Genomic DNA, 8,467 nt, shown 5'->3' with positions numbered 1-8,467 from the left:
AGGGTTATGGTGAGGAGTTTTGGACGGGTCCTGACAATACTGTATTGGATATTTAGTTATTAATTATGCACTGATTCCTGTTATTCATTTGGAGTGCTGCAAATTTGTGGAATTAAATTGTAGTAATGTGGGAGGAATAAGGGGATGTATATAGAAGTGTGTTTTCAGTGCAGGAAATTTGTGGTAAGTCCAACCCTTAGGGGAGGTTCTGCAGGATTTTCCATTGGAAGGTCCGATAGGGCTTTTCTGGGATCAGAGCTTGTCTAGGGTTCTGGTGAGGGATCTTAGACGGGTCCTGACACACCACACAACCAACAGATGTCCTGCCCCGGTGACTCAAGGTATCAGATTTATTTAGTTATGTCTCCTACTAATATCAATGGCTATCGGTCCTTTGTGTCTTGTACCAAGCTGTACGACTTATTAGGCTACTCAGATGAAATGTTCGAACAAGTGAATGATATTCGACTGCAATGGTCTAAACCAAACTATAGGGCTTGTGAAACAAAAGACCAGACATGTAATTTCACGAGCAATAACACTCAACATGAAACTTCATGCTTTGGAAAAGGTACGCAACTGTTTCTATATCATAATCCACCACAGTTTCTTATTTCATTGCATGCAAAATCATCAAAGGTAGGTTTTGGATTGCAATTGTAAATCAAGTTAGTTTTCTTTTGCATGTAGGCTGAAGATTTGAAGTGGTTAAGCCTTTTGAAAATAGATATTACAACTTAAAACCATCATACTATATTTGACGAACTTATTTATATACTAATTTCCATGTTCATTAATTGAAAGCTTATTGAGTAATTGATCATTTCTCACAGGTGTATCAATGAAAGCAGTGTTTGCTGGTGAGTGTTAATTGTAATTAGCAATTAGTTAAGAAATGGCATGGCTCTTGACTTGGAATGTTTTGTATTGATCAGGTGGTACCGTAGGTTGCTCTGTCCTTGTACCAGAGATCATAGCATTAATCTATCATGTTTATAGAAAATATAAAAATGATAGAGAATGCAGATTGAAGATTGAAAAGTTTTTGGAGGATTACAGAGCCTTTAAGCCCTTCAGATATTCATATGCTGATATTAAGAAGATTACAAACCAATTCGAGGACAAGCTTGGTGAAGGAGCCCATGGAACAGTGTTCAAAGGAAAGCTTTCAAATGACATCCTTGTTGCTATGAAGATCCTAAACAACTCCAAAGGAAATGGAGAAGATTTTGTCAATGAAGTGAGCACCATTGGACGAATCCACCATGTCAATGTGGTTCGCTTAGTTGGATTTTGTGCTGATGGGTTTAGAAGAGCTCTTGTTTATGAGTTCTTACCAAATGGTTCACTAAAAAAGTACATTGGCTCCATAAATCAAGGCAAAAAATGTTCTCTTAACTGGGAGACCATGCAAGATACTGGGCATAGCTAAGGGGATCGAATATCTCCACCAGGGCTCTGATCAGAGAATCCTCCATTTTGATATCAAGCCTAATAATGTTTTACTTGATAATAACTTTACACCAAAGATTTCTAATTTTGGTCTGGCAAAGTTGTGTTCCAAGGATCAAAGCTTGGTATCAATGACTACAGCTAGGGGGACTATGGGGTACATAGCCCCTGAAGTTTTTTCTAGGAACTTCGGGAATGTGTCTTATAAGTTCGATGTTTATAGTTTCGAAATGTTGTTGATGATGAAGGAGATGCAAAGATTGCAAAGAAACTTGCAATTGTGGGACTCTGGTGCATTCAATGGCATCCGGGAGATCGTCCTTCCATGAAAACGGTGGTTCAAATATTGGAAGGTGGAGATAAATTAAACATGCCTCCTAATCCTTTTGCCTCTACGGGTACGAAAAGGATGAGCACGCATGCGCCTAATATGAAGCAAGGGTTGGAAATGCTACCTGAGTAATTATTATGTATAATTGGTAATTTATTTTGTCTAAAGAGTTGATATAGAGTTAGCTATAGCTACTGTCATAGTATCAATGTTGATTGGAATAAACAAGGTAATGTAATGGAATTTGGTATTGGTTATGTTAATTTACGGTCATTCCTTATCGTTAAACAAGAAAAGGCAATTCTATGCTTGTACTAAATTAAGAATGAACCTCTTTAGTAGTAGACAACGTCTACGCCATTTAGTTTTCACGGTAAATTTACATATGAAAAGGAAATAATCAATTCAAATTATAAAAAAAGAATAAATAAATAAATAAAACATGGGAAGGCAGAATTTTCTGGATTTTGTTGTCATCAGCAACCAGCTTACAATAAAAAACAGATGACTTCTTCAACCTGCAAGATGTTAAAAAATATTGAAAAACAAAGCTGAGACAAACATTATAAAATTGCTATATGTTCTATATAACATGAATGCTGCTACATAAAGAGCTCTAGGCTAAAAAAAAAAACCAGAGCGAAAAGGACACTTTGCGTAAATCAGCAATGTAGCAGAGCCTGTGTCCTAGTATACAAACACACAAACATATGAAGAGATTGCACGTCCTACCAAATCAGTATTTTGGAAATAAATGAATATCTACTCATATAAATTTGCTAGGAAATTTTAATTCTTAGAATTTTAATATATTACTTTCTTTATTGTATTGATTTTAATATTTTAGTTGAATTACTTGATGTGATTCCGCCCGAGGCCGCTCAACCGATAACCCGCTGGGGTGCTGACTCGACACGGATGAAGACTAGGCCAATCACAAGAGCTCAAATTAAGAGATTTAAGGACAACCTGGGAGTATTTATACAAGGGATAATCAATCTCAACAGAGCTTGTCCATACTTGAAGATACAAAACCTATTCTAAGCATCCAAGTGGTGGAAGCCGATACGGACCCGGGTGATGGTTTTGGTACATTTTTGGAGTCCGGGAAGTATGAAATGGTTCCAATGATTTATGGGTTAAATACATATGCCTAAGAGGTCATGTAATCAAGTTAAAGCAGCCTCAAATGCAATCAAAAAGGGCTTGTACGGACAGCATCAACAATTTGGCCGAATTTGCTGTATTGCTTGCTGGCTTTACTGTATTAGCCTTTTCTTATTTTTCCAAGCATGGGCAACGTGTGGGACTTCATATTCAGCTTATTTGGCATCCTAAAAAGCATCTAGAAGCTGATTTGAAGCTCAAAGAGGTCAAAGATTAATAAAATTCAACTTGATAAAAAAGCTAGCATTTTTAGTTTCCTATTTTGTTTTTACTTTTTGTTTTAGGAAACTACCATTACTTTTAGGTTTTTATTTATTTATTTTCTGGATAAATAACTTTAGGAAGGTTTTTATTTTATTATTTCCATTGTAAATTAATTAATTCCTAATTCAAAATAAAGGAATTAATTAATCAAATTTAGTTTAGGAAACTTAGTTTAGGACATATTAGAATTCGGTCAAGTTTCCTAATTCCTATAGGAGTCCGGTTTTGAATTAATTTTTTAGGGTTTTTTTCTTTGTAAACTTAGCCTATTTAAAGGCTTATTTTTCAATATGAATAAAACTTTGATTTGATTAAGAAAATACTTGTGAGATTAATTATCTCTTTGTTCTTTGAGAACACCTAAAACACCATTAGAGAATTGGTTGTTTTAGCTTGACTTATCAATAGGTTTTCCATCCCCTATTGTGGCGTTTACATTATACCAAGGTTTCTAACCACAGGTTGGTTAGGGGTTGAGGTCCATTCCATTAGAACTTGAACTTTATTAAGATCCGGGCTAGTATAATATGGGTTTAGGAGCAGGTCGTCCTAGGTTCGTAAGTATACATAGCACCAAAAAAATTCCCACAAGCATTATTGTGAAATTGGATTAATAGCAACCTGATAGGAAAGGATATACAAGGTCCATTCAAATTTGTTTCATACCAATAGTATAAACTCTAGATTTGCAGCAAGTCTCACACATATAATCAAATTTAAAAGGTTAAATTACGTAAAAACTCCTTGTAGTTTATAGTTTTATCATATATACACTATTTGTTTTTAAAAAAACTATTACACACAATTGCCTTTATGTTTTAGTTTCATTGCATATACTCCCCTTGTGTCAGTCAAACTGTAAAGATTATGTATCAACGAGTGTTCATCTTTTTTTTTATGACAAATATAACTTGTCCCTTCTTTACAAATCCGTGTACCAACTGCAAAATTTTTTATGTTCCAGCATCAACAACTTTCTTTTAGTTGTCATTTAGTTACTGAAATAGAATTGAAATGTAAGGGGAAGTTTGTGTAATTATTAAAACAAAGGGGTATGCGTGGAGAAAATTGCGAACTACAAGTTATGTTTATGCAATTTAGTCCAATTTAAAATGAAATAGATTAACTATGAAAAAAGAGTCTAACCTTGAAACTGCAGCAACAACATCAGGATACTGTTGTGGTATTTTGTTCACCCTTTCGACTATATATTTCAACTGTACAATTCCCTAAGTTATGTATCTGTATGGAGCAAAACAAGTTGTTATAGCACACAACATATTTACCTGCATGACAAAAATTACAAGCCGTAAAATTCACTTTGATAATATTAATTACCTGGACACGTATTCCATCATACTTGTGTTAATTACCTGTTACGTATTTTATCATAATTGTAATTTTAATTTGAATTTTATTGTTATCTTGACTAATGAGTGAAATGTTTTATAATAATAACAAAACATGCAATATCTAATTTATCAATACATCTATCAAAAATATAAGTATTATTATGTAATTTGTTTATATTTAATAACATTTATTTTTTAAATGTTCACTTGTCTATTTTTAAATTATATTAACATATTAAGCAATCAAATAGTAGCTTATATATTTTTGATAAATATATTAATAGACTAGTGTATGTAGAATTACTCATTTTGTAAACCAGTTATTCCATCATGGTAGCATAGCATGGATTGTGATAAATGGCATTTTTTTTTTTTCTTTCACAATAAGACCCCAGTCCCCCAACTTAACCAAATTAAAACAACAAAAAATAAACAAAATAATTAGCGATTGGGGGCACATACAATTTGATGGAAATTAAATTTTACCCAAAAAAAGAAAATATTATTAATCATGAATTGTTTTCTTAAACTTGAGCTGCTCTTTAAGCTCGAATTTTCTTTAGAGCTTCCATAAACTTCCACAAGCACCTCAACAATGGAACCATCCCCAAATTCCTAGCTCCATGCCCCACTCAGGAGGGGCAGGGGTGATACGCTTGGCACCCACCAATGAATGATTGCCACGCCAATTCAAAAAATTTCTAGAGCTCGTTCAATTTCATTCCCCGTTAATTTCTTTACTTTTATCAAAAGGCTAAAGATAAATAAAAATCAGAAAAAGAAAAACCTTTTGAATAGTCATGCCATAGTTCTAAATTCTCCTTTGCCGTTAATTTTTTTGGATTTCGTCGCCCAAAAAAAAAAAAAAAATATATATATATATATATATACACACTAAATAAGCAAATAACAGGCATAAGGGTTTAAACACGGTAGACTAGTAATGAAACTTTAATCTACACAATAAATAAATAAATAAGAAAGTTGAACTTTTAGAACCCAACATTAATTATTTTTTATTAGTCTTCACAAGTACATTTATATATATATGTGTGTGTGTGTGTGTGTGTGTGTGTGTGTGTGTGTAGAAAATTAAAGCCTCAACAACAGCCAGCCATTGAGCCAAATTGAAGACAATAAACACTAGCTAGTAGATCATGGAGCACATGATCATGTAGCATGATACATAACATACATATATATATACACACACACACACACACACATATATATATATATATATATGAGTTTATTATACCAGATTTTTGATTGTTGGAAGTGAGAAGCTTGAAGAAATCCAACCTATCAGCTTTTACAGACACAACTAATACTGCAAGGACTAGCAGTGCTGCTTGCAAGACCACAATTTTCTTCAAGGCTGCCATTTCTGAAGATCGATCTGATTTTTTTTTTTTTTCCTTTTTATTTTTTGAGTGGGTGTGAGATTATGGAGAACTAGTTAGGGGTATTTATATACACACCGCCAGTGACAGCACCAAAAGAGATGAAGATTATCATAGAATTAAAATGATATGCATAAACTCGTGTTTTACATTTTTTTTTTTTTTTTTTTTACTTTTTGACTAAATGATATATTTTCCAGTGGCATCAATTTTTTTTTATTATTTATTTTTATTTGTCACAACAATTATGTAGTAATGTTTGCCAATAGGAGTACGACAGCCGTAGACATAATTATAATTAATTGGTTTCTGTTTAAAATTAAAGCATCAATGTGTTAAATTGTCATTGTCGGATTCATTGGTGGTATGATAAATATATTTAAAAGTACAATATATATATATATATATATATATGAATATTATATTATCGATGTGATAAATGGCATTTTCTCAGTGCAAATTGATCATCTTTCTACCAGTGTATCTCTAAAATCCAATGTCACCACCTCATTTATACAAAATAGATTAATATTTAATGTTTTGTTCTTTTTTCCTTTCTAATATTTGTCGTTTTATTGAATAATTTACCGAAGCATATTTTCATATTTTGGTCATGTGTTTAGGCATGGCTTTTGTGAAAATTAGAATCTTCTATACATAATCGATCCACTTCTATTAATTAATTGGGCTTTAGCCTTATAATGACCTTATCAATCTAAGGTCATCAATATAATCTTTCTTTATATATAATTGAATGGATTGATTCAGCTTTTATATAAAAAATATTATTATTGTTAATGATAGAGCATTATCTGTAACTATATGATATATCATATAATAGTTCAATTTGGTAATTTATTAAACAGTGTTCTAAAGGGCACTAAAAAAACAGGGCTTTAAGGTAAACATACATCTCTCTCTCTCTCTCTCTCTCTCTGCTTTCCTTTTCAATAGGGTTTAGATTCTATTTGATGAAATTATGTTATTTCAATAGGCTTTCCTTGTTGTTTAGTTTTTCCTCTCTGTTCATGTGTGACTTTTGCTAATCTTGTTAAAAGAAATGTATTTAGAACACGCACTTTTGACTGGCCATTGACTAGGCAGAGCTCAGAAAATATGTAGCAATAGTATTAGTTTAATTAGATTTACGAGATATACTTGAGCTAGCTTGCTGTATATGTCCCCAGAACGAATAAATAAATTCCTTGTAGCTATCAGAGCCTTTTATATTGCCTCTTGAAATATATAAAAAATGAGGAAATTCGGAAATTTTATGCAATTATTTTGTCCTTAATTTATTTTTTTTATTATTTGTATATTTTTGTAGTTATTTAGTTGTTAGTAGTTCTTGTGGTGTATTTCTGTTGGTGCAAAATTTTCAAATTTCGCATATGCTCTGGTTCATTTGAATAGAAATCAAAGAAAGAATATACAAGGAGACATTTACCTATTTGATTCTCCAGGCTCCATCTTATCATTAGCTAGGTAAGCAATATTATGTGGCCTCTCCTATGCACATCACCCGTCCAGAATTCCTCGCCGGAATCCTAGACAAGCCCTGATCCCAGGGAAATACCACCGAACCTTCCAACAGAAAATCCGGCAGCACCTCCCCTAAGGGTAGAACTTACCAAAAATTACCTGCACTGAAAACACACTTCTATAATCGTCCCCTTATTCCTCCCACGAAACTACAAATTGATACCACAAATTTACAGCACTTCACAATAATAACAGCAACCCAGTGCATAAATAAAACATAGGTGTCCAAAATAGTATACAGAGCTTCATGAAGTGCTAATCAATAGAAAATACAACAAAGATGAAAGAAATAATACAACTGAAATGAACTAGTACAAAAGTACTTCTCGAAACACGATAGCGGCGGAGAATTGGTTCGCCCCGGAAGAACGTCTACCACCCCTTGCACCTAAGGGAACGGAATTTAAAAACATGAGATGCTAATCATCTCAGTGAGCGACCCTAGCTACTGAACACCTTTAATATTAACAATAATAATATAACAAATAAGGGAATTTAAGTAATACCGGCAATTAAATAGGTAAATAAATAATAGCAGTTGGAAATAATAATTTTCCTCAAAACTCTCACTAATCGCTCCGTTGGAAATGTTCCCTTTTTAAAACATTTTCACAAAACCCGATATTCGTATTTCCCGAAACCCAAGGGATCAAATAATTTAATAAACAATAAATAAATAAATACCCCAAATATAATTAAAATGTAATAAATTATAATAAATAATTTTTGAACACTTTGGGGTTTGAAATTTTGTCTGAAAAAAATTTACACTTGACGCACCACACCATATACCAGTGATGCCCTCCGATACCCAGTGTCCTGAGCACCGACTGGCGGGGAGATTAAAGAGAGAAACTTGCAAACGGCACTTCGGCGTCCCGACCGTACCGCTGCTGAAACCGTCATCCCGGCCAAGGAGGGGGGCGGCTGTGGCCAATATCAAACTTGCCTGCCCA

General features: G+C 33.2%; 1 pseudogene; it reads left to right on the top strand.

The window, feature by feature from the left end:
- Positions 1-360: 360 nt before the first annotated feature.
- On the top strand, positions 361-1,915 carry LOC132800725 (rust resistance kinase Lr10-like; annotated as a pseudogene).
- Positions 1,916-8,467: the final 6,552 nt, after the last annotated feature.

The sequence above is a fragment of the Ziziphus jujuba genome, chromosome 2, assembly GCF_031755915.1.
Source record: "Ziziphus jujuba cultivar Dongzao chromosome 2, ASM3175591v1".
Lineage (NCBI taxonomy): Eukaryota > Viridiplantae > Streptophyta > Magnoliopsida > Rosales > Rhamnaceae > Ziziphus > Ziziphus jujuba.
This window is presented reverse-complemented; position numbering and strand designations above follow the sequence as displayed.